The 25401-nt window shown below is 35.6% G+C and overlaps 1 long non-coding RNA gene across 1 annotated transcript in view; it reads left to right on the forward strand.

Moving 5' to 3' along the window:
- Nucleotides 1-25075, forward strand: part of LOC144579911 (uncharacterized) — a 44251-nt gene extending 19176 nt beyond the window's left edge. Inside the window, exons 2-3 of the long non-coding RNA XR_013528587.1 lie at nt 17659-17742; nt 24946-25075. This is a non-coding gene — a long non-coding RNA (uncharacterized LOC144579911). The remainder of the gene's footprint in view (nt 1-17658; nt 17743-24945) is intronic.
- Nucleotides 25076-25401: the final 326 nt, after the last annotated feature.

A 25401-nucleotide genomic window follows, 5' to 3' on the forward strand; every position in this document is an offset into this window, starting at 1 on the left:
GGTTTAATTTTAAAATGTGTAATGCTATCTTAATAAAGAGTTATTTTGCTTTGGAGAAATTTCAATCAGCTAAAATTGTAAGCCAATTTGCTTCTCTGAAAAGCGTTGATCTGCTCAGTGAAACAAGCATTAATTAGCACATCTGGTGGCAGGTGCAGGCATTGCAAAGATAAAGCCTAAGAAAACCTAATTTGTCTTCATATACAGCAAGTGGCTCTCAACTGTGGCCACACATTAGAATCACCTGGGGAGGTTATAAAATCTGATGGGTAGGCAAAACTTGAGAACAACTAATTCAGAATATTTAAGGGATGCAATTGGGACACCATTAACTTCTTTTTTTTTAAGTTTCCCGACTGATTACAATAGACAACCAAGATTGAGAATCTGATGTTCTATGAGAAACTATTCCTGATTCTATCACAGTTTGGAAGTTATTCAAATACTTATTAAATGAATTAATGAGTAAGTGAATGTAAAAAGTGTTAATGGCCAGCTGACCTCATGAACACTACTTGAAAACCCATTCAAAGACATTAGCCTACTGATGGGGTTGCCAGATTTAGCAAATAAAAATACAAGACTACCAGGTAAATCTGGAATTTAAATAAACAAGAAACTCTCTTCAGTAATATATATCTCAGATATTACATGGGACCTACTTATACTAAAAACCGTATTCATTAATTGTCTGTAATTAAAATTTGACTAGGCATTTTGTTTTTTATCTGGCAACTCCACATGCTGATGAGGGAGCAGTTATGTTATTATACATTTTAAACAATATACTGAGGTATATTATTGAAATATGATTTTAATTTCTTCTATCTTCAACTATACAAAGCTGCTATAAAAACAGTCTCTGCTTAGGAATAAATTTAATTTTGCCTTTCAAAACTTTTAATGTAGTAATCATATAAATAAGATGAGTTCTTGTGTATTATAAATTATCCAGATGAATTTGGAATTTAAATTCTTCAGAATCTGCTTTTGAATTGTCAAATCTCATACCCTAGAGTGGCAAAAAAAGAGGAAAATTCAATGTTTTTAAGACCTGTGAAATTCATTCTCAACGCTACCTCTGAATCAGGAACCGCATTACAGATAACTGTGTCTTCAATTCTCATTATGCTCCTAGGCAATGTGAGAAAGCCAAGAGTCCCTCAGGCTGTAGAACTTTACCTTAGTTATTTTAGGCTCATTATACTGACCAGCTAAAACAACATTCACATAGTAATAATGAATAAGGCCTGACTGTAATGCTGAAAAACTAAAACTATTGGAACAAATCAGTTTAATAATTGATAATGCAAGCAGAGAGCCTCAAGGATACTGCTTTTTCTTAACGAACCCAGGAAGTTTCCATCAATTCTTTGCAAATGTCTGGTAACCTATCCACCACCAGGTGGCATGCTCACATATTCAGAAATTCTCTGATGAGTGGGTAATTTATGAATGTAGAAAGAATGGAATTATGGGAATGCAAAACAAAAAAGAAAGACTAGTCCTTAACTATTTGCATTTCTAACATTTTCTTTCCAGGTCGCAAGGTATAGACTGGTCTTGTGCTTCCTGCAGAATTTGCAAAGTGGCTTGCTTAGAATGGGTCAAAAAATATGTGATTTTATATGAACACTGTATTTTATTGTTTGAAGACGTATTCTTCAAAATTTGTCCAAATGTAATAAAGATCAAAGTTCTTCAGCAGTTTTCCTGCTATATGTCATTTACTTGCAGAAGTTTTAGTAACCACAAAAATAAACAAAAAATCAGAAGAGAAAAAAAATGCCTATTCAAATTGAAATTCTAATCCATCCATTCCATAATATCAAGACTATTTGGGTAAAGGCAAAATCAGGCAAGCTATGTATTTTCTGCATATCACTTGGGCTGACAATCTGCATTGAGGTTACAAGAACACAGGAACTCAAACTGATTTTTCTGACATTAAGTACATCTGGCATCATGTTCTTTCATAAACATTACTACAGCTTATTTTTTCAGTGCTTGAGAATTGACAAAGCCCATAATAGCTTTGGGCTTTGTCAGTTCTCAGCAGCACATACTATTTAAGATGTTTGATGTGAATGCAAACATACCTTTAGAATAAAAATTTAAAATTTTGTTCCTTGAAGGCTTAGGGAAGTGGATCCAGGGGTAGAGTGTTTATTCTAGCTTTACTTCTAGAAGTTGTCTTCACATCTACTTTGCAATTCAGTACCAAATTTGTTGCTCTCAATTCAAGAGATTGTACTTAAGATTATTTAGTTTCCTAAATATGTCACATTTCAAACATACACATTACTGCAGTTTTTTAGTGCACTGATACCTATGGCAATAATAATAATAATACCTATGCCTTGCTAAGGCAGTATAGGAAAAGTTAAAGGCAAAGGACCTGGGAATTTATCTTCTGGAGATAATCTGATCCTAGTTCTGAATCTTACTAGCCATGTAACCATGGCAAACTATTTAACCACTTTAAATCTTAACTTTCTCATTTGTAAACTGGAGATGATAATAACATCTACTCCTGTCACTGCATACTATGTGAGAGAATATATACAACTCCCTCCACCCCAGCATGTAGTAGGCACTAGATGATCAATAGCTGTTCTTTGTAAACTAAAAGTTAAGACTTCAACTAACTAATCGGTGAATTAGATATAATAATGGTAAAGTATGTGACACTGAGCTTAGTGGCTGGCACGTAGTAAGTTGATAAATAAGAGCTCTTATTTTATTATTCTTTTTCAGGCACTATACATACCATGTCTCCAAGAAAAATATTATCCAATATTATCTCCATTTTATTGGGTGGAAATTTAGGTTCAGACAAGTTAGAAAGTACTTGGGCCAGCAGTCAAGCCGCAGTTGGGTCCAAAGTCCCAGATCATTTCAAGATAATCTGTTTGGCTCTAATGATATCTTAAACCAAACACCATTCTGACATTAAAAGAACTGACATTAAAAGACCAAGATATATGTTTTATTTCAATTTAAGTACTTAGAATACTCTTCATACCACTTGGCTGATACTCTAATATATAATAACTGAAAAATACATTGTTTATTCTGAGTTTTGAGGCCTTTTGTAAAACATCACAATTATTTATTCTATCATTCACATAATTAAAATGCAAAGATTGTGTCACCAGAGAAAGAAAAGAAAAAAGATAATATCAAATTTTTTAAATTTTCCAAAGTCTCTGACAGAGTTGTATAGTTGTTGGTACTTCTTGATGCACTTTATAAGGGCAAGAAAGCTTATATTTTAAATTAGAAATTTTTTTTATAAAGATGTTACATAAATTATTATTTTTATCTCTAAGGCTTTGTTTTTATGTAAAGTGTTTATAAAATGCACTTGCCTAATTATAAATGATTTAATCAGGTGGTGTTCTATATGTCTTAGGAAACATCCAGATGTTTGTGGTCTTCAAAAATATATATATTTTCAAAACAAACATTTTATTTTCACACTTTCCAGCAACGTATGCTAGCCAGCAACGTCGCTATTACAAACTTAACAATAATTTGATTTTTAGTGTAAAATAACCTGAATTGTTTCACAGAGCAAATCTAATTCAAAAAATATAAACTTTAAGTCACTTTGAAAACATTCTGGTAAATCAGAATGGAACAAAAAAAGTAAGTTCTGTCTAAACCAGGGGTTAGCAGTCATGTTTTGTAGAAGACAAGATAGCAAATATTTTAGACTTTGTAGGACACGTGGTCATTCTTCAAACTACTCAACTTTGCCTTTGTAGAGTAGGCAGGTGTGGCTGGATGCCAATCAAACTTAATTTACAAAAGCAAGCAGCCAGCCATGAGCTGCATTTGTTTGACCCAGTCTAAAACACTAAAGATATCGGACACATTTTATTTTGGGTAATAAGTAAATATTTGCCATAATCTATTAGAGAGAGAAAATTTTAAAATGGTGGCATCAATCACAATATAATTGACTTTGAAGAGATATGCTGATTATTTTTCATTTGCTCCTACTTCCTACTCTCCGTTTTCTACTCCCTAGTGTCTCCTGGAAGGCTGACCTTAACAGACAGTATCACCCTTGGGTTTTTGGTCGGTATCAGTAGGAAATGAGAAGTCAGGAGGAGAGAGAAACTTCAAGTTTTGGGATGCCTCATCCAGACACAGATTCTTCACTGCTTGCCAAACCTGGACTGTTGTCTCCTAAGGGAATCATGTACTGTGCACAAATCTTTCCCCTGTCTTCCAAGCTAAAGCTTATTGCTTCTCTGTTTCTCCAGGACAAGTTGCCTGCTGATTCTCATTTAGAGAACATCTGATAAGTCTAAGAGTTAACTAACCCTCAGCGTGGAATTTCTTTCTGTAGGAGCCTCCAAGAAATGCCTTAAAAAGTAAGAAAGGAATTTATAAAGGTAGTACCTAAAGCTGCTCCGCAGAAAGTGAAGGAAGAAGAGTCACTCTGGCAGCTCTTACCATGGAGATAATTGTCTTTAAAGTCAACCTTGATACTGTCAGTGAACCAAGATATGGGGCACAATTTTGTTTTATCACCCTACCAAACAGCATTATAGCTTTAAAAATAAGTTGTATGATGTCTATTCATGTTTGACAGTACTTTAGTATTCCAGAGAAATCTTTAAATTTCTCTGTATTGTCAGGTGTTATATTACCCATGATATAATTGAGAAAGTATAAAATGGAACTCAGGTGTAGTGATTTAGTTTCGTGTTTTCTTAAAGACAATTACAGATGTTTCTGGTTTGACTAGATACGTGTCTCGGAAGACTCTGCTCTTCAACAAAAAATTATTTTAAAATTCTGTTATTGAGCCATTTGGACTTTTGCTTCCTGAAGTGTGCTTCTTATAGCACTAAGTCTATGAGTCTCTGTAGAGTATCTTGGACATATAGACTGCTCTGAAAAAAATTACAATGCATAGGAGCAGAGTAAATGCCCTAGGAAGAATTTCAGTAACCTATTCACTTTCCTCACTAAATGTTTTCAAGTTTACTTACCCAAGAAATATTGATTTGAATGTGATATTAACATTCCATGGATTTTACTTTGGTATATGCTGTGATATAGTTTGGCTATGTCCCCACCCACACCTCACCTTGAATTGTAATAATCCCCACGTGTCAAGGATAGGGCCAGGTGGAGATAATTGAATCACAGGGGCGGTTCTCCCATACTGTTCTCATGGTAGTGAATAAGCCTCACGAGATCTGATGGTTTTATAAATGGGAATTTCCCTCCACAAGTCCATTTGCCTGCGACCATGTAAGAGGTGACTTTGCTCCTCATTTGCCTTCTGCCATGATTGTGAGGCCTCCCAGCCATGTCGAACTGTGAGTCAGTTAAACCTTTTTATAAACTACCCGATCTCTGGTCTGTCTTTATTTGCAGCATGAGAACAGACTAATCATGCTGACATAAGGTATTAAATGTTTGGTTTTGATCACTAGCAAAAAAAGTTACTATTTAGCTCAATATTTTGGCATTTATCGATTGATTTGAATATGGATACTTATTACTTTAAATGCTTGTCTTTGAAAAGATTATAAGGAAACAAGAATAATAAGATATTTTCCCAAATGTCTGTAAACACAGCTTTTGCCTAACCCTAAGTGTTAGGTCTGCTAAAGTCAAATTGCCAATACTGCTTGACAATAAGCACTTCCTAACTATGTTCAGCATCCAACTCAATAATCATCACTTGGACGCTTTTTGAATCCGTTACCACATGACTTGCTACCTCTTTTATGTTTCGCATATTGTAACAGTTAATGGTAGTGTTTACAGTTAGTGATTTACTTTTCCAATTGCACTCCTACTAGACTATCAAATATGAAGGCAGGGACTATACTCATCTTTGTGTTTCTAATATTGAACACACTACTTGCTTTCAGTAGATGCTTAATAACGTGAATTCTGCAAATTCTATAGAAATAATTTGTAATCTCACTAGACATTTAAATGGTGGTGTTCTGGAACTGGCACGTACCAGATCATGAGAGTGGGTTTTTAAAATTTGAGGAATTTTGTAAGCCAGTTAAGTTCATATTAGTACCTTGATAATGGGCCATGATAAAAGCATTTACATTACAGAAATTGGCAAAAGATGCGAGCTTTTCTTTTTCCTAGAGCATCAGTTGTTAAACATTTACCAGCATACCACTATATGTGATTATCATATATATTGTATCCATATATTATCTATATAATATATATTATGCATTGTCTTCTATTTTTTCATTAGATAATAATATAAGAACAAAATAATGTTTATGTGTCTTACATTAAAAAAAAGTTGTCTAGTCTCCTCATTTAGATTGCAAAGTCTCCGGGGAAGGGGCTGGTACTTTTATTTTTTTAATTGCCTCAATGGCCTAAGAATTTATAGACACTCAATAATTGAATGTGAAGGGGTTGATGTCTTAAATAGTCTCTGTTTTGAGCAGCAGGTGCTAGTGGAGAGTCAAAAAATTGAAAAATACAACAAAATGATTTGAGTTGACCCCAACACTGAATTTTATACTCAGAACTTTGATTATACCATATATTGCTTTTTTTATACTTTCATATTCTGAAATTTTCTATATATCAAAGCAGTTGTATGAAAATCAGTGACATAACCATAGCCACAAAATTACAGTCTCTGAGATATAGGATTTTGTTATGGTTGAACTTGAAAGATATACTTCTACTGCCAGAAAAGTGCAGCAAAATTAGTTGGAGTTACAGAATTCCTCTAACTTTACATTTTCAAAATTTGCCTTAAGAAATAATTAATTTTCAGGAATAATAATTGACCTTATAAATCAGTTAATTGTATGTAATGTGATATTCCTGAAGAATTTCAATACAAGTTTTTGTCCATACACAAAGAAAATATAGTCTAGCTTCATGCCCAGCTAAAACTTGTTTACTAAGGAAGAAAGAGAAGTAGATTTAGGAGGACAGCAGTAACCTGTGACAATTTGGTTTTCTGTTACATCCAACATCAAGAATTCTGAGATATTGTTATAAGAAGCAATATCCATAGTAACATTTGTATGCAATGAGGTACTGTAGAAACACAAAAAGTGAAGCATGTTCCCCCCTTAAGCATTTTTTTAATCCTCAGGCATTGCCTTAAGGATTAATTGCAATCATACAGAGTTATTTCTATCAAATTTTGCATGGCAAATTTAAGCCACTGTAAGAGGCTTGCGGGAGGTATATAATAATTTTCTCCGTTGTCTCCCTATTTCCTCTAAACTGATCTATTATCTGATTTTCATGCAGCCTCCTGTTTTACTTCAAAGCACAGGCTCCAAAATGGCCTTTTATTGAATATGGTGAATAATTGACTTTTTGAGTACACTCAAAACTAAAAATGTTTCTCAGTTAATAATTACAGAAATAGGAAATGGCATGTATAGAAAAGTACTTCAAGCAACCAAAAGATGGCCGATATTTATTACATTCATTGGATTATATATATGTAAATGGCTTACTGAGCCACATAATTTTAATGTAAAATTACAGTAATCAAATCTTTTAGTTAAAATCTGAGGAATTGATATTACCATTATACTTATAAAAAAAAGACTATTTGCTACCTATTTTTTCTCTAAATATTGATAGAGTTAAATTGTGTTGCCAGAAAGAATAAAAGCAGGTACAGTTATGGACCACTCATTTCTTATTCCCTGGCCTTAACGTACTCTTCCCACCAACTCTCCTTTCCCTTCCCTGGGAAAACATACCTGAATGTTTTAGACTCAAACATATTAAAAGTAAACGTTGTTAAGCCTGCTCCTATCCTGGCTCTTCTTTGTAAGTCCTTAATTTTAGTCTGTCACTCCTCTCAGTTATTAAATGTTTAATAGTCAAAATTAGATTCATCTGCAGAATTCCAGCATTTCTTATTAACTAGGTCTCAAATCTGCATATTTAACAAATGCTCAAGGTGACTCTGGTGTGCTTGGCCCTAGACCCATTCTATGAAAAGCACTTCAGTTGACAGAAATTCGGCCCAAATTAGCTTTATTAATAACTGGTGCTACTGCTTTATACTGAAGTACCCAACCCTCAAGCCCCAGGACAATAAAACTGCAGCGAGGCCACAGGAACAACTCAAAGCTGCTAAATGAATGTCACCACAGCTCCTTCTCTGTCCTTATTTCTGTCTTTATAAAAAATACAGGCCTGACAAAGTATTGATTTGTACACCTTAGCATTGGTGAGGCTGAAGATTTAAAATATCTCAGAGAGGTATTATTGACCCTACCTGGAGCTATGATCAAGAAGCAGAGTCATGTAGGCACAATAAACTTTCTGCCAGAACTAGGGGATGAACTGGTGGAAGAGAGGCAATTGCTAGAAAAAGGAGATTGTTGGTAGAGAGCAGTAGCTGATTGGGTAGAAGTTGTCATAGATACTTATGGCAACTATATTTAATGTAATTCTCTTACAACTTCACAGTGTCTTTAAACCAAAAACACTGAACACCTTGGCTTTCAAATAGCACTTCCAAGTTTAAAAATTTCCCTCCAGAACTATGGAGATGTTAAAAGATTATATAAAACCAAAGTTAGTGTGCTATTAGATAAAAATTATAAGGAGAAACATTTAGTAAAAAAGTATCGTAGCCCAGTAATAATTATTTCCCCAAGTTACAATTTCATGTTGACTTACACTTCCCAAAATGCTTTTATTAAAACCTCCTCATGGACCACTCTTACCCTCTGCCAAATAGCTAACTGCATACATGGCAAGATATCAGGGATAAAGAAATGTGGTAGCTGAGAAAGACTTTCCGAAATATCTCTCTCAGATATGGATTTAGAGATTTATTTCTTCATGTTTAATGCAATTTCTCTCCTAAAACAAAGCACAATCATCTTTAGTAATCATTTATGCCTCTTTGTGAATGAACCAAGCAGATCCTTCCCTGAGAAGGTTTTGATGATATAAAAAGAAAAATACAAAGGTATAAAGGAGGGGAGTAGGAAAAACTGTCCAGCAGGGAAAGGTTGAGAAAAGAGAATCCTGGGTTGGTAATGACAAAATTCTCCCCAGTCAAAAATGACAGCAACTTGGCCATTTAGTACTATCTATTCAAATACATTCTACATTGAAAAGAAATTGACCAAAATGTTCATCCTTTCTGATTGGGACCATATTCATAAGATAAACATCAATGACCCAACTCTTCATATCATTTTTCTCCATTTATAAAGATGTGAAGTTCAGTACTTTTATCAAGATATCTTAAATACAGGCATCCCTACTTTTTAAAATATTCTAGCTAATAATTTTTACTTGAGACCATTTTTTCTTTTTTCCATTTAATATATTCTTATTCTGAATTAGATCTAAAGCAAGGCTTTTGAAGGCTCTAGGGTATAATTACTGAGGTATCTAAAGAAGCTGTTTTCTCCTTTTTGACCTCAAATTTTTTCTTTTCATCCTTAATCTTGAAGATTTGAGTACCTACTACAAGAATTTCCTGTGTAGAATCACTTCTTTCCTTTTGCAAACCCTGTGGTTTACAGATAGATACACATATATATACACTTATTTACAGATATCTATACGTTTTAAAACATGAGATTTTAAAATGATAGGACATTTTTTTATCCAACGTGTCTTTAGCAACTGGGTCTGTTGTTGCCCTTTTTGTTCAAAAAGTTTTTCAAAAGAATTATTATTGTAATAAGATAAATTATAACAATAAACAAGACATTCATTACTTTTAAAGAAAAAATTAGTAAATAATCACAATTCAATATTTTATTAACTGCATAGTAGACCCTAATACCTATAATACGTGTATATTGGCGTGTCATTGAATTTAATTCATATTGATTTGTACAAAAATAACTAGAACTATGAGATAAAATATTTATATTCTCCATTAAAGTTCCCAACTTGGATACTTATTTCATGTTATATATCATTTCAATTACCAATCTAAAATTATAACATAATTTTGTTTCAGGGAAATTGAAGAAGTTTGAGGAAAAATATATTTCTTCATAAGTTGTTTTCCTACACGGACATGTATTTATTAAATTCACGTTGCATTTTGAAAGACACTTAGTTCGTCTGTAAAATAGTTCAATGAGTATACTTTCACTTTACAAATTCATTATTTAAATATTAAGGTCAAATGCATTAAACTTTGGTGAACAGGTTTGGTAGTCTTCAAAGTACTGTGCACATACTTTAGTTGCTATGCAAATGGATTTAGAGTGATGCAGGAAGAAACCAGAATATAAATTTCTTGTTAATTTTTTTAAAGTTCATTCATTTAAAATGGCTATTTTTTAATGAATTCCCATAATGTATATTAGTATAGAAATGCATGTATTTAATTTATAAATAAGTTTTATTAACAGATATATTAGCATACAATTTAATTTCTTTGTAGCATTGCACAATTTAAAAACTTTGTAGTTTTATTTTAAACTTTAAGGAAAACTTAGAGCAATTTTCACAATGGCTTTACCAATTTACATTCCTACCAACAGTATACAAGCATTCTCTTTTCTTCACATTCTAGCCAACAATTTTTTTTTATTTTCGACAATAGTAATTCTACAAAATATGATGTGATATCTCATGATGGTTTTAGTTGTGTATTTTCCTGATGATTAGCAATGTTTAGTTCCTTTTAAAATATCTGTTGACCATTTCTGTATCTTCTTAGAAATGTTTACTCCAATCCTTTGTCCATTTTTTAATTGGGTTATTTGTTTTTCTGCTATTTAGTTGAGTCTCTTCCATATTTTGGATATTAACCCTTTATCAGATATATGGTTTGTAAATATATTCCTTCATTCTGTAGGTTGACTTTTTACTTGATCGCTTCCTTTGTTCTGCAAAAGATTTTCAGTTGATGCAATCCCATTGATCTATTTTTGCTTTTGTTGCTTGTGCTTTTGGTATCATAACCAAAAAATTGTCAAGACCAATGCCAAGAATATTTTCTCCTATCTTCTCTTCTAGTTTTGCAGTTTCAGGTGTTACAGACTGTAATACATTGTGAGTTAATTTTTGTATATGATAGGAGGTAAGGATCCAATGTCATTCTTTTACATGTTAATATCTAGTTTTCCCAATACCATTTATTGAAGAAACTATCCTTTCCCTGATTATGTATTTTTTGGCATCCCTATCAAAGATCAGTTGACCATAAATATATGGATTTATTTCTGAGCTCTATTCTGTTCCATTGGACTATATTCCTGTCTTTGTTTGTTTTTATTATACTTTAAGTTCTGGGGTACATGTGCAGAACATGCAGGTTTGTTACATAGGTACACACATGCCAAGGTGGTTTACTGCACTTATCAACCCATCCTCTACATTAGGAATTTATCCTAATGCTATCCCTCCCCTAGTTCCCCACCCCCACAAAGGCCCTGTGTGTGATATTCCTCTCCCTGTGTTCATGTATTCTCATTGTTCAACTCCCACTAATAAGTGAGAATATGTGGTGTTTGGTTTTCTGTTCTTGTGTTAGTTTGCTGAGAATGATGGTTTAGCTTTATCCATGTCCCTGCAAAGGTCATGAACTCTTCCTTTTAACGGCTGTATAGTATTCCATGGTGTATGTATGCCACATTATCTTTATCCAGTCTATCTTTGATGGGCATTTGGGTTGGTTCCAAGTCTTTGCTGTTGTGAACAGTGCCACAATAAACATACATGTGCATGCATATGTCTTTATAGTAGAATGATTTATAATCCTTTGGGTATACCCAGTAATGGGATTTCTGGGTCACATGGTATTTCTATTTCTAGATTCTTGAGGAATTGCCACACTGTCTTCCACAATGTTTGAACTAATTTACACTCCCACCAACAGTGTAAAAGCATTCCTATTTCACCACATCCTCTCCAGCATCTGTTGTTTCCTGACTTTTTAGTGATTGCCATTCTAACTGGCGTGCAATGGTATCTCATTGTGGTTTTGATTTGCATTTCTCTAATGACCAGTGATGATGAGCTTTTTTTTATGTTTGTTTGTTGCATAAATGTCGTCTTTGAGAAATGTCTGTTCATATCCTTTGCCCACTTTTTGATGTTTTTTTTTTTTTCTTGTAAATGTGTTTAAGTTCTCTGTAGATTCTGGATATTAACCCTTTGTCAGATAAATACATTGCAAAACCTTTCTCCCATTCTGTAGGTTGCCTGTTCACTCTGATGATAGTATCTTTTGCTGTGCAGAAGGTCTTGTCTTTAATTAGATCCCATTTGTCTATTTTGGTTTTTGTTACCATTGCTTTTTGTATTTTAGTCATGAAGTCTTTCCCCATGCCTATGTCCTGAATGGTATTACCTAGGTTTTCTTCCAGGGTTTTTATGGTTTTAGGTCTTACATTTAAGTCTTTAATCTATTTTGAGTTAATTTTTGTATAAGGTGTAAAGAAGGGATCCAGTTTCAACTTTCTGCATATGGCTAGCCACTTTTCCCAACACCATGTATTAAATAGGGAATCCTTTCCCCATTGCTTGTTTTTTTTCAGGTTTGTTAAAGATCAGATGGTTGTAGATGTGTGGCTTTATTTCTGAGGCCTCTCTTCTGTTCCACAGGTCTATATATGTGTTTTGGTACCAGTACCATGCTGTTTCTGTTACTGTCCTTGTAGTATAGAGTGAAGTAAGGTAGTATGATTCCTCCAGCTTTTTTCTTTTAGCTTAGGATTGTCTTGGCTATGAGGGCTCATTTTTTGGTTCCATATGAAATTTAAAGTACTTTTTCCCAATTCTGGGAAGAAAGTCAATGGTAACTTGATGGGGATAGCATTGAATCTGTAAATCACTTTGGGCAGTGCGGTCATTTTCACAATATTGATTCTTCTTAACCATGAGCGTGGAATGATTTTCCATTTGTTTGTGTTCTCTCTTACTTCCTTGAGCAGTGGTTTGCAGTTCTCCTTGAAGAGGTTCTTCCCATCCCTTGTTTGTTGTATTCCTAGATACTTTACTCTCTTTGTAGCAATTGTGAGTGGGAGTTCACTTGGGATTTGGCCTTCTGTTTGTCTGTTATTGGTGTATAGGAATGCTTGTGAATTTTGCACATTGATTTTGTATCCTGAGACTTTGCTGAAGTTGCTTATCAGCTTAAGGAGATTTTGGGCTGAGACAATGGAGTTTTCTAAATATACAACCATGTCATCTGCAAACAGAGACAATTTGACCTCCTCTTTTCCTAACTGAATACCCTTTATTTCTTTCTCTTGCCTAATTGACCTGGCCAGTATTTTCAATACTATGTTGAATAGGAGTGGGGAGAGAGGGCATCCTTGTCTTGTGCAAGTTTTCAAACTAAATGCTTCTAGGTTTTGCCCATTCAGTATGATATTGGCTGTGGGTTTATCATCAATAGGTATTCCATGAATATCTAGTTTATTGAGCATTTTTAGCATTAAGGGCTGTTGAATTTTGTCGAAGGCCCCTTCCGCATCTGCTGAGATAACCATGTGGTTTTTGTCATTGGTTCTGTTTATGTGATGGATTAAGTTTATTGAGTTTCATATGTTGAACCAGCCTTGCCTCCCAGGGATGAAGCTGACTTGTTTGTGGTGGATAAGGTTTTGGATGTGCTGCTGGATTTTGTTTGCCAGTATTATATTGGGGATTTTCGCATTGATGTTTATCAGGGATGTTGGCCTTAAATTTTCTTTTTGTTGTGTCTCTGCCAGGTTTTGGTATCACAATGATGCTGGCCTCATAAAATGAGTTAGGGAGGAGTCGCTGTTTTTCTGTTGTTTGAAATAGTTTCAGAAGGAATGGTACCAGCACCTCTGTATACCTCTGGTAGAATTCATTTGTGAATCTGTCTGGTCCTAGATATTTTTGGTTGGTAGGCTATTAATTGCTGCCTCAATTTCAGAACTTGTTATTGGTCTATTCAGGGATTTGAGTTCTTCCTGGTTTAGTCTTGGGAGGGGTCCAGGAATGTATCCATTTCTTTTAGACTTTCTACTTTATTTATTAGAGGGGTTTATAGTATTCTCAGATGGAGTTTGTATTTCTGTGGGATCAGTGGTGCTATCCCCTTTATCACTTTTTATTGCATCTATTTGATTCTTCTTTCTTTTCTTTTTTTTTTTTAGAGGTGAGGAACTAGGATGTTGAAAAGTAAAAAAAGGAGAGATGGAGAGGAAGAAAGAGGAAGAAAAAGAGGGAGAGAGAACAGGAATATTGCTTCATTCTAAAAATGGGTATTAATAATGGCTGATCAATATTTTGTGTATTTAAAATGGAGAACTCTATAAATATTTATTGAGTTTACTTGTTCCGGATCTGAGTTGAAGTCCTGGATATCCTTATTAGTTTTTCTTTCTTTTCTTCTTTATGTGTCTGGCTAGTGATCTATCTATTTTGTTGATCTTTTCCAAAGACCAGCTCCTGAATTCATTGATTTTTTTTTTTTTGGTATGGTTTTTCATGTTTCTATCTACTTCAGTTCTGCTCTGATCTTAGTTATTTCTTGTCTTCTACTAGCTTTTGAATTTGTTTGCTCTTGCTTCTCTAGTTCTTTTAATTTTGACATTAGGGTGTCAATGTTAGGTCTTTCCTGCTTTCTCTTGTGGGCAGTTAGTGCTATAAATTTCTTTCTGCACACTGCTTTAAATGTGTCCCAGAGATTCTGGTACATTATATTTTTGTTCTCATTGGTTTCAAATAACATCTTTATTCCTACCTTAATTTTGCTATTTACCCAGTAGTCATTCTGGAGAAGTTTGGTTAATTTCCATGTAGTTGTGCGGTTATGAGTGAGTTTCTTATTTCTTTTTTGAGACAGAGTTTCGCTCTTGTTACCCAGGCTGGAGTGCAATGGCACGATCTCGGTTCACCGCAATCTCTGCCTCCTGGGTTCAGGCAATTCTCCTGCCTCAGCCTCCTGAGTAGCTGGGATTACAGGAACACACCACCGTGCCCAGCTAATTTTTTGTATTTTTAGTAAAGACGGGGTTTCACCATGTTTACCAGGATGGTCTCGATCTCTTGACCTCGTAATCCACCTGCCTCGGCCTCCCAAAGTGCTGGGATTACAGGCTTGAGCCACCGTGCCCATCTGAGTTTCTTATTTCTGAGTTCTAATTTGATTGCACTGTGGTCTGAAAGACTTATGATTTCTGTTCTTTTGCACTTGCTGGTAACTGTTTTACTTCAAATGATATTGTTAATTTTAGAATAAGTGTGATGTGGTACTGAGAAGAACATATATTGTGTTGATTTGTGGTGTAGAGTTCTGTAGATGTCTATTAGGTCCACTTAGTCCAAAGCTGAGCTCAAGTCCTGAATATCCTTGTTAATTTTCTGTCTTGTTGATCCATCTAATACTGACCATGGGGTGCTAAAGTCTCCCACTATTATTTCCTGGAGTCTACACCTCTTTATAGGTGTCTAAGAACTTGCATTATGAATCTGGGTGCTCCTGTATTGGTTGCATATCTCTTTAGTATAGCTAGCCCTTCTTGTTGCATTGATCCCTTTACCATTATATAATGCCCTTCTTTGTCTCTTTTGATATTTGTTAGTTTAAAGTCTGTTTTATCAGAGCTAGGATTGCAACCCCTGCTTTATTTTCTTTCCATTTCCTTGGTAAATCTTCCTTCATCCCTTTATTTTGAGCCTATGTGGGTCTTTGCACATGAGATGGGTCTCCTGAATACAGCACACCAGTGGGTCTTGACTCTTTGTCCAGTTTGGCAGTCTGTCTTTTAAAGGGTACAAAGATCTGGTTGTGCAAGGTAAATAGGTTCTGGATAGCTAATATATAGCATGTTGACGACAGTTAACAATACTGTATTGTATACTTGAAATTAGCTGGAGAGTAGATCTTAAGTGCTCTTATTGCAAAAGGAAGAAAGAGAGAGGGAGAGAGAAAAATGAGAAGGAGAGAAAGAAAGGAGGAAAGAAAAAGTTATGTGAGGGTCATACATTTGTTAACAGCTTGATTATGGTGATCATTTCACAATATATCACAGCAGCAAGTATGTACCTGAAATGTATACAATTCCTATTTGTCAATTATATCTCAATAAAGTTGAAAAAAATTAAAACAACAACAAAGCCTGTTGGAATTTTGATAGGAATTGCTTTGAAGTCAACAGCAATTTGGGGAATAGTGACATTTTCTTATCTATGATAAGCATGTCTTTCTATTTTTAATGTTTTCCAGTAAAGAGCTATAGTTTTATCAAAAAAGATAAATGTGAGTGTTTAACTTGCCATATTTAATTAGCCACAGCTTATATCTTGGTGTCTAGCTGTTTATATAATCATCTCAAAAATATAGTAAGTTCCTTGAGGGTAGTGACTGTGACTCATTTCTCCAATAATGGTTATATCACTGCTGAGGTCTCATAAATGCTAATAAATCCTTCTGTACTGACTGTAATTGAAAAAAGAAAAGGAAGATTCTAGCATTGATCAAGAAGTGATAAAAGTGTCAAACCATAAACTAATAAATAGTAAATATTATATTTGAGTAAACTCAAGAGTAATGTTAAAATAATATATAACTAAAAATATAAACAATAGTTTGTTAAATCACATTTCGAGTACAATATAATTCTCTGTATCATATGTATTGTTGATTATCATGCAACTCTTAGGAAAATAATGTTAAATGTCAAAGAAAAGTTTGTAGATTTGTAAACATTTAATTCTAACTGTAAGCTTGTTCTCTCTTGTGTGTCTGGTATGTAATATAATGCTTGACATAGAATAGAGATGCTCGTAAATATTTGTGAATGAATAATTAATAAGAATAGGTAGAGAAGGTCTCCATGCATTATTTACATTTTGGAATGCTGTAGAACTAGGCCCAATTCATAAATAGATAGAGTCAATATTTTCTACACATTTTTTTAGGCACTTAAATTTAGTGTATGCTGTAATACTAGATTGTCTCAGGAAGTAGTACTGAGCCTTCTGAAATGCATTCCCCTAATTTTTTTGAGCTTTACTGTAGAACAAAAACTTAATGAAAAGGAGGTTAGGAAAACATTTACTATTGCATCTAAAAATGTTGAAAAGTTGCAAAATGAGGTGCTGACAAGGGGCTCATATCCAGAATCTACAAAGAACTAAAACAGATTTACAAGAATAAAACAAACAAGCCCATTCAAAAGTAGGCGAAGGATATGAACAGACACTTTACAAAAGAAGACATACATGAGGCCAACAAACATATGAAAAAATGCTCATCATCACTGGCCATTAGAGAAATGCAAATCAAAACTACATTGAAATACCATCTCACGCCAGTTAGAATGGTGATCATTAAAAAATCAGGAGACAACAGATGCTGGAGAGAATGTGGGGTAATAGGAACACTTTTACACTGTTGGTGAGAGTGTAAATTAGTTCAAACATTGTGGAAGACAGTGTGGTGATTCCTCAAGGACCTAGAAATAGAAGTTTTATTTGACCCAGCAATCCCATTACTGGGTATATATCTAAAGGATTATAAATTGTTCTATTATAAGGACACATGCACACAAATGTTCATTGTGGCACTGTTTACAATAGCAAAGACTTGGAACCAACCCAGATGCCCATCAATGATAGACTGGACAGGGAAAATATGGTACATATACACCATGGAATACTATGCAGCCATAAAAAATGATGAATTGGTGTCCTTTGTAGGGACATAGATGAACCTGGAAACCATCATCCTCAGCAAACTGACACAAGAACAGAAAATCAAACACTGCATGTTCTCACTCACAGGTGAGTACTGAACAATGAGAACACATGGGCACAGGGAGGGGAGGATCACACACTGGGGTCTGTGACAGAGGGGAGGGACAGCAAGGGGTGGGGAGTAGGGGAGGGATAACATGGAGAGAAATATGAGATATAGGTGATGGGGAGGAAGGCAGCAAACCACACTGCCATGTGTGTACCTACGCAACAATCTTACATGTTCTTCACATGTACCCCAAAACCTAAAATGCAATAAAAAATTATTCTTCAAAAAATGATAGCAATCTTAAAGTCTCATGTTATAGGACATTTAATAGTTTTGTGTTGAACGACAAAATAACTGGGGAAGATTCTTGAAACAGCCTCAATCAATGTTAGTTTCAGTTGTTTATAAAGGTTACCCAAGAGAGCTGGTTACAGAAAAGAAGCCAAAGAAATTTAACCCATCTATAGTCATTATTCCCCACCATAGCCTCTCAATTGCAAGTGTTGAATGTTATTGAAAATAAGACTTAAAGGTCACTTGAAAAAGCAAATTAAGTGGTTAAATTATGGAGAACATAAATAACAAGTGTTCATTTTGAAATTGGATAAAATTCAGTAAAAGCAGGCTGATTGGATTAAAAATGCTATACTTGGAACTAATTAGAAACAAATGAACTTGACGTATATGATGGTTAATCCTGAGTGTCAACTTGATTGGATTGAAGGATGCAACGTATCATTCTTAGGTATGTCTGTGAGTGTGTTGCCAAAGGAAATTAACATTCGAGTCCATGACTGGGAGAGACAGACCCACCCTCAATCTGTGTGGGCACCATCTGATCAGCTGCCAGTGCAGCTAGATTAAAACAGGCAGAAGTTGGGAAGAGCAGACTCGCTGAGTCTTCTGGCCTTTATCTTTCTCCCACATTGTATGCTTCCTGCCCTCAGACATCAGACTCCAATTTCTTCAGCTTTTGGACTCTTGGACTTACACCAGTGGTTTGCTAGGGGCTCTCGGGCCTTTGACCACAAACTGAAGGCTGCACTGTTGGCTTCCCCACTTTTTCGGTTTTGGAATTCAGACTGGCCTCCTTGCTCCTCTGCTTGCAGATACCTATTGTGGGATTTAACCTTGTGATCGTGTGAGTCAATACTCCTTAATAAACTCCCCTTCTGTATACGTCTATCCTATTATTTCTGTTCCTCTAGAGTACCCTAATACAATATGTTCTGGAAAACTGTGATGAATGACTTAACAATGGCTCTATTGATGGCAAAGACATCCGTGCCCAATGAGAAAAGTTTTCATGAATGGTGAGAGTGGGAAAAATTTGTATTTTAAAAAACAGTGTATTCCTGTATACTGTGTTGTTTCAAATATAATTGTGTGATTAAATTGATGAACTCCATACTGTGAGAAGACATTTGATTATTTCATCTATACCCATCACTTATATATTTTAGTTGGCCAAAAACTTTATAAAGGTGATATTCTCTTTTGGACATATATTCTTGGATCCCTTATATTGAGGCAGATGTGGGATCTTGATGAGCATCTTACTGGATAACATGTGACTCTGAAGATGAGAGAAAAGTTTACCCAAGAGAAAAAGGGGCAAAAAGGGAGGAAAGCAGCAGGATTAGAAAGGTATGGATAGGAAACTCCATGAAAAGAAAGGCCAGTGCACCTCCTTATTGATGGAGACACTGAAAGATAGGAAAAGAACAAAGGTGAGTAACGCTCGTCTGAGGTTAGCTGCATGCTGTCATGTAAACCTCTTCTAAGTCTACCATTGCCTCCAGATCTTCAGAAAGCTTGGTACACTTTCACATGCTGTGTATGAGCAGTACTTTTTGTGGAAGTTGAAAAAGGAGATGTGATGTATCTGAGTTGACACTGGGAAATTGAGGCAGATGGAATCTAGAGGCTGAATTGACTTTAAGAGCATAGAATATTTTTGTCTTCTCACCTCATACATGAGGGAAACTTGAGGAAGAGATGGAGCTTTCATCAAGCAATGGTCAAGTTCTGTCTCTCAGGTCCCACAGGAGAGGGGCCTAAATGATACCTGGGCCACAAGCAGGTGGGAGTTGGGAGCACTAAAGTGTCTTATAAAGTTAAGATAGCATTATTCTCAATCTGATAACTTGCATCAAAAATTTGACGTCTGCTGTAACTACAATGGAATATTTTTTGTCCTATGACTTTAAAAATAATTTGAAGCATTTGCATATTATTATACTTCAGGTTAATTCTCTCATCTTTTTTGAGTCCTATTTTCAAATAAGGGGTATTTGGGTAACCAGTTTTTCATTTCAAAATAAGTATTTTATGAAATAAGGACAAAGCATTATGTTTTTAGTAAAGAGAAACACGTCACTGAGATAATAATTGGTTTGGATCTTCCTTACCTCATTTTTACACAAAATTTCCATGCTTATGCTAGAGCCACAAGCTTGCTGCAATTTTTTGTGCCACAGTTTTATAGTTATTACCTTCATTTTAAAAGAGCCATATTAGAAATTCAACTGCATTGTTTACTTTTCCAGGGAGCTTTTCTCACGAACATAAATACTGGGTGGAAAAAACATGTGGCTCATAGCACCCAGGTAAAAGACAGCTGAGGCAAGATCATTAGGAAAACTGCTTTTAAAAGTTAATGGAAAAAGCATTAACTTCTAGAATCATAACTTTAAAAAGCATGAGGAATTAAAACATTCTAATTGTATCGTAAAATAATGTTTTTTATATATATCTGGTTTCCATAACAATAAGAATGCCTTCATCATTTTAGGTAAATGAGAGTGGCATTTTATAAGCTTTAGGTAAGAAAAGCAGTTGTGTGAAGCCATGTCTACCAGTAAGTACTGCCAAATTAACCAGTCTTGTTTAAGCTACTTTACATCTTAAATAATTCTAAAATTATCTGTTTTGAAAGCATGAGTTTACTTTATGCAAGAGTGAATGATAAGAATTAAAATTAAAAGCTGAATGTGCTTTGGCTTACTGTCCTCTGCAATAAGAATTTGTTTTGGAGAAGGTTTAAAATAGAGGAGTGGAGAGGGGTGGGATACCACTTCCTTGGTCACAAGGGTTCTTACCGTTCCTTATGTCTCTTGTTATCATGGATCTATTCCTATAAAACTTGTAGTCATTATTTTCTAAAAAAAGACTTTGAGGCCTAACTGCTGATATATAATTATAGTAGAATTATTGTGTCTCTTGGTAGAATCCACTATAATCACAGTTGTATACTCTCTGATTACATGTGCAATTGTTCTCCCAGTTACGAAACAGTTGCTGGGAATGTTCTTGAGAACCAGTTTTTCCCCTTCTTATCAGTCCTTCATGAAATCTGCTTCTGCTTTTACTGTAAAATCTTAAAGACTTTGTTCCCTCAAACACTCATTATCTTCTATATAAAGCTTCATGGGAGGAATATCTTCTGGAATTTGGTTTTGAGGTCCTAACTTTTCACAACAATAGAAAAAAATGAAAACTTAGAGAGATGCTACCAGAGAGACTAAATAAGAATTCTAAGAGAGAAAAAAATTTTCCTTGACCAACCTTATTTATAATATTTCTATTCATCACACTGGAGGATTCTTTTTTCACCCACAAATGCTCCATTTCATCCTGAAGTTTGGAGGAGCAGCAGTATTCCTAAGTTCTCAAGCTGCACATTCCACTTCCTGTGCTTGTGGCAGACATTATTAGTTGATCTGGGCATTCTTTGTTGCATGGCCTCAGACTCTTTGTCAGTACAACGGATTGGCAGCCAATCTCAGGCAGTCACCATTAACTTACAAGATGAAACCCGTCTGTCACCTTTAGGTTAGAAAGCATGACTAAAAATTCTCCCTTTAAATACTTTGATAGATGTTTGTGTAAAGACATTGAAACCTTATCAGATTTTCAGAAGACATCACAATGTGAAGGTGTACTTGTGAGAGCAGCTTAGTGTTAGGCAAAGAACAGTGATCTGGGTGCAAGCTCAGACTCTGACTCCCAGGATGATACTGTGCAAATTACCTTCCATCTTTTCCCCTTTTGTAAAATTTATACCTTAATGTACCACTTGAATCTGCAATTAGGATCTAATTTAATAATAGTGTGAAAACCCTTTATAACATGTCCATTGATAGACACTTGGAAGCCATGTTATTTTTATACGTTCCTTGGAAAACTTTGAGACAGGCACATGTTTTACTCATCTATTATCCTAGCCTGCTTTGGATGCCATAACAAAATACTGTAGATTACATAGCTTAAATGAACACAAATTTATTTTCTCATAGTCCTTGAAGCTGGAAAGTCAAAGATCAAGATCTGGAAGCTTCAGTCTCTAGTGAGGACTCATTTTCTGGCCTGCAAATGGCTGCCTTTTTACCGTGTCCTCACATCATGGAGACAGAGCAAGGAAATTCTCTGGTGTCTCCTCTTATAAGGAAACTAACTCTACTGGATTGGGATAGATCCTTATTTATCACCTTGTTTAACCTTAATTTTATAAAGAACTTATCTCCAAATACAGTCACTGTCACATAGGGGTTAGGAATTCGACCTATGAATTCAGGAGGGACACGTTTAATTCATAACAATTGTGTGTCTTGAACTCCTGGCTTAGAAAGACTGACAGTCATGTCACCAAATCTGAACCCAGGCACAGAAGAGCAGCATTTATTTTTATTATACCAGAGAGATGCAGGGAGTTCTGGCCCAAGAGGAGCCAGGCTGGTTAGTATAGTTCTTATAATACTAGGGCACTCCATATTAGATTCTGAGCCAAGTGGTGCCAAGAAATTGAGTTTAGAGATTCAAAAAAAAAAAGAAGTGGGATCCAACTTTGCAGTCTGGCTGAGTACACATGGAGATCAGGCCCTGTTTACTTCCTCACCAAGGCCCTCTAAGAAATCCCATAGTGGAAGGCTACAAGGCCTAAAGGGACCTATCCCAAAGATAGTGAAGCCCCAGAATGTAGCAGACATCATGAGACACAAGGGGTAAATAGGACTAATACTGTTATTTGCTCATTATCTAAGCAGGGCTACAGTCAAACAGACTACTCACCCCTAACAGGCAGCTGAACCAGTTTGGCCGTTAGATCCAGAGTCGGAAATTTTTCCTTTCTTTTCATTCCCCTGTCCTTCCCCTTCCCTGTCTGCTCTCTCCATCTTCTTTTCCTTTTCATTGTCTTCTACTTCTCCTTTCCTCCTGCTTTTCCTTCTTCTCTTTCTTCTATAATATATTAGCAGAAGAGAAGATTTTCTTCTCTTCCAGGCCTCAACTAAATGGATAGTTACTTTTTATACAGTAGTGAATAAAACATTCAAAATGCCAAGAGATAATTATTAGTCAAGTTTCTGAATGAAGTTGCTTCATTTTCTACTCAAGAAAAACTGAGGTAACAGATATGACCTGCCCTGGTTTCTCAGTCCTGACATGTGAGGCCTTACTTCATGTATTTCACAAAGAACAAAAACCCATCTTAGGAAGGAGATACTCAAAGAGAGTCATCCCTGGTCAGGCTCTGCAACACAGCCTGGTCACTTTTTCTTTCCCCTTAAAGTGAGCGGTCTCTTTATAAGCAAAATAGATAACTGAAAATGAGGACTTCATGTCCAACTTTCCTGTTCTTATCTGGGGCAATGATAGGCCAGCTTCCTCTATTCTCTGCTAGATTTATAATGTCACAGGCATGGAAAATAATCAATTACCCCACAAGAAGCAAGCTATAAAGCATCTTACACTTTTGTTCTCTTTCCCTTGATTTAATTTATGTAAGTAATTTATGTAGCTTGTGGGAATAGACCACATTAAGCTCCCACATTGGGCTTCCTGAAGAGTGGACACTCACTGCATGTGTCCACAGATTTCCCAGGGCTGAACAATTTCTGTATGCCTTATGGGATTAGGCAGGGGTCTCTTTGAATGGAACACAAGAGCCCATTCTGAAAATGAAATCTCTCTTAGGATCTCAATGTGAAAGGCAGATGGGACTGCTGTATCCAGAGAGAGGAGAGGAATGAGGAGTTCAGGGAAAGGTGGTGTACACTCTGAGAGGCGCACTTTAAGAACCACTTGCTTTGGGCAAATTTTCATTAGCAGACTCACTTACTGGATTCTATCCAGGATGGTGGAGCTAAGAGGAGAGTCTAGATGTTATAGGACAGATTTTAGCTCAGTTTAGAAAATGAAACAGAAACAGAAACATCCTTGTTTAGAGCTATGTAACAATGTAGTAGTTTCTTTCACTAGGCAGCAAAATTTCTGACACTATGCTTTTTAGGGGGATAACTATAAAACTTTCCTTATCAGGTGAAACTGATTCAGGCGACATCTGGCTGTTCATTATAATATTCATAGGTTTTCTGGTTGTATTTGACATCTTAACATAAGTGTGCAGAGGCCACAGGCAGCTGAAATATAAAGAATTACTTGAGGAAAATATTGAGTGTGAGGAGTATACAATTATATGAATTATGACTGTAGATGCCAGTTCTGGCATCTACAAACACACAAAGGATGCTGGCTGTCAGTGAGGGCCACCTCAGCTTTTCAGCATTAACATATTAGGTCAGTCCAATTTGCATGTATTCAGCAAGAGCAAGGGTGAGAAGAGCAGTACTCCTAGGTACTCATATGTGGTATGCAACATTGGTCTGGGAAACAGTCCCAGAAGTAAGCACTTCACTGCAGGGAGTAGAACCCAAAGCTTCTGTGGCTGGATAGCCTTGCTTCTACTACAGAGGTCTGTGCCATTGTTCTACCATTGTTCATGATCCTTGGCACAGAGTAGACTCATAGACCCTGGGGTGCCCACTTGATCACTGCAGTGTTGCTGGATGTGTGGTCCAAAGCATGGCTTACACAGCCAAACACGCTACTATGCCTGTCTGTGTATGTGAATGTGGGCAGGAAGCATGGGACTTCTAGATATGCATGTTCCTTTTTAGTGTCAGAAGCAAGTATTTATAATTTAGTTTGAGGAAAAAGCTTAATATAACTTCAGAAATAAAAGTGACAATCAATTTCAGGTATTAGAAAATCAAAAGCCTGTTTCCGTTTTGCTACAGTTTTTCTCTTTTTTTTTTCCTCAGCACTTTAAGTTTGCAATGAAGCAATTCAAATTATGTTCCCTAATGGTCTTTGGTGTGCACTTTACAAATTGAAGAAACAGGGCAAAACAGAAGAGTGATGCATCAGTATAATGGATTTCATTTTTCTTCTTTCTTTTTTAGTCTATTGTTTTTGAAGTGGATTCCCACAGCTGTAGAATTTCCTTCATGAAAGTTGAAATGAAACTGAAGAGCTCTTCACACAGAGAAGGCCATGTGTGATACAAAACACGTTTTCCATTTTATCTCCACCATGAGAATATATTTTTGGTGATACTACTCTGAGGAATTTGGCTCAGATCCGACTTACAGTGGGTCCAGTGGGTCCCCCGACTCATCCTGTGGTCATTTCCCAGTGCCAGAATGGGTAGTTGATATAGACATACTTAGCAAATGGCAGAACCCCCACATTGGCTGACTGGTAGAGTGAGGGCTACTATGGTGGGAAAGGCCTATTTGGATTTTGGAGGTAACACATTCCTTATTTGGGTGTTTTACTCTGGCCCATTTATCAAGTGACCCCAAGTGCTGCCAGTTTTGAGTGAGGTCCAGAACAGGAGAAGACTCTACAACAGGCCC

Source organism: Callithrix jacchus, chromosome 17 (assembly GCF_049354715.1).
Source record: "Callithrix jacchus isolate 240 chromosome 17, calJac240_pri, whole genome shotgun sequence".
NCBI lineage: Eukaryota > Metazoa > Chordata > Mammalia > Primates > Cebidae > Callithrix > Callithrix jacchus.